This window comes from Apium graveolens, chromosome 8 (genome assembly GCF_009905375.1).
Source record: "Apium graveolens cultivar Ventura chromosome 8, ASM990537v1, whole genome shotgun sequence".
NCBI classification, from domain to species: Eukaryota; Viridiplantae; Streptophyta; class Magnoliopsida; order Apiales; family Apiaceae; genus Apium; species Apium graveolens.
Window position 1 is genome coordinate 240072780 of NC_133654.1, and position 2341 is coordinate 240075120.

Consider the following 2341-nt stretch of genomic DNA (forward strand, 5'->3'; position numbering starts at 1 on the left):
TCTGATGAACACCATGGTTGGTCAGAGAATCGACCTTCATAGTTAACGCCTTTAGCTGAGCAGCAATAGCCGTAGCTGTATCCACTTCCAAAATTTCTGCTACCTTTCCTTGTGGTAGGATCTGAGTTGGATTCTGACATTCATTTGCAGCCATCATCTCAATTAGCTCATAAGCGTCCTCATAGCTCTTAGCCCATAAGGCTCCACCTGATGCTGCATCGAGCATAGGTCTTGACTGTGCTCCCAAACCATTATAAAAGCAATTGATCACCATCCAGTCATGCATTCCATGATGAGGACACTTCCTAAGCATCTCCTTATAGCGCTCCCAAGCTTCACATAAAGATTCACCCGATTGATGCGCGAATTGAGTAAGAGCATTCCTGATTGCAGCTGTCTTTTCTATAGGGAAGAATTTAGTAAGGAATTTCTGAGCAAGATCCTACCAAGTTGTAATGGAACCAGCTGGTAGAGAGTGTAACCATCTCTTAGCTTTATCCCTCAGAGAGAATATGAAAAGTCTCAGTTTTACAACATCTTCAAACATATTATTGAACTTGAAGGTGTCACAGATATCGATGAAATCCCTAATGTGCATATTGGGATATTTCGTTGGAGCACCCCCAAACTGGACTAAATTCTACACCATCTGAATTATGTCGGGCTTGATCTCAAAGGTATTAGTTGCGATAGCTGGCCTGAAAATGCTAGATTGAATTTCATTGATCTTCAGTTGAGAATAATCCATCAACGCTTTCGTTGCTGCTACTGGTTCTCCCATTGCATGATTACTTCTTCTTCAACTCAACTTCTTCAAGTACTTCTTCTTCCAATTCTTCAACTTCCTTATCTTCTTCAATTGATTCCTTACGAGACTGAGAACGTGTTTGCATACACGCTTTCTAGAATACCTGAAACATAACAAAGTAGTCGTACTATGTAAAGTAATCCGAGTCAGTGAACTTTAACGACCACTGATGTCAAGCACATAAACTAAAAATTAACACTGATCCCCGGCAGCGGCGCCAAAAACATGTTCACACTAAAAGAAACGCGAAAATACATGCAAGCTTATGTGATCACAAGTAGTATAAGATTCAAGTCAAGTTCGTTCCCACAAAGATTGGTTTAGGTTAAGTTCAGATTATGCACTTGTGCAACAATGTATGATTATCGTTCACAGCTAAGACAAGTAACAAATTTGAGTTAATTAACTAATTAAGAGATTATACTAGCATGCATTAACTAAGAGATTAAAAGTGAATTACTTATATTAGAATAAAACATGGGATTCTAACTTCATTAAATACTTCATTCAATGTTTATGTCTTTATCAATAGTATGCGATGGTGATGACAACTAATCAGATTACACGAATTAGTGTACACTATCTTTCGATATACGTATACCCTACTACTAAGAATCTACAATCAAGGTAGAATCCAAATAGAAACCAATTATTCTTATACCCTATATGTATATAGAATTTGAAAACATAACGGTTTAAGAACAAGTTATCTGTTGTGATTACATAGGGTAGGTAAGATGGTTAAAATTACTCCACGAATTATGCATGACAAACATACATAAACCTACGCTAGCATGGCAATTCTAAACCTCTATATTCACTATCGCTTCAATAGAGATTAACAAACAATCATAGATGTTAGCTATGCATCAAAGACGAATAAGCACAACCAAACTAGGAAATCATTCATCACCACACACTAAAGATTTTACCAATCAACTATTGAAATCCATAAGTAAATCTGTTAGAACCCCATGACAACGATTAGTTCATGATCGAACACATCGTCACCATGGGTTCCAATGAAAAAATGATAATAAATAAGTTCAAAATACTACAATAGAATATAAAAGTACTAGGGTTTAGAACAAATCAAAAACAAGCATCCAAAAATATCACCTAAATTAAAGAATACAAAAGTATGAAACTAAATATTCTTCTCCTTAGTCATCTCGTGTGCTCTAGGTCTTCTTAATGTTCTCCCTTGCTTCCTTCTTCTAAAAAAACGTCTTCTTTTCTTTATTTATAGGCCCCTGGTTGACCTGGACTCTCCAAATCACCAAATTAGAGTAGAAAGAGGATTCCCCGGCTTTACACTGGCGTGACCGTGCAGCATTGGAGCGCGGGCGCGCTCCTTCTCTGGAACACATGGCGCGGGCGCGCTTGGTTGGGCGCGGGCGCGCCTGCTCTCTGGAATTTTTTTTGCATTTTCTTGATTCTAGATTTATTCTTCGTGCAATCTTCCGCAACTCCATTCCTGGCCTATTATTAGCATAAAATCATTGAAAAGCTCCTTTCCATCTCCTGACTAGT

At 37.9% G+C, this 2341-nt stretch overlaps 1 non-coding gene across 1 annotated transcript; it reads left to right on the forward strand.

Annotated features, from left to right (window-relative positions):
* Positions 1-284: 284 nt before the first annotated feature.
* LOC141682273 (small nucleolar RNA R71) lies at positions 285-391 on the forward strand. Its single transcript, XR_012559674.1, has one exon. It is a non-coding gene; the product is annotated as a small nucleolar RNA R71 (small nucleolar RNA).
* Positions 392-2341: the final 1950 nt, after the last annotated feature.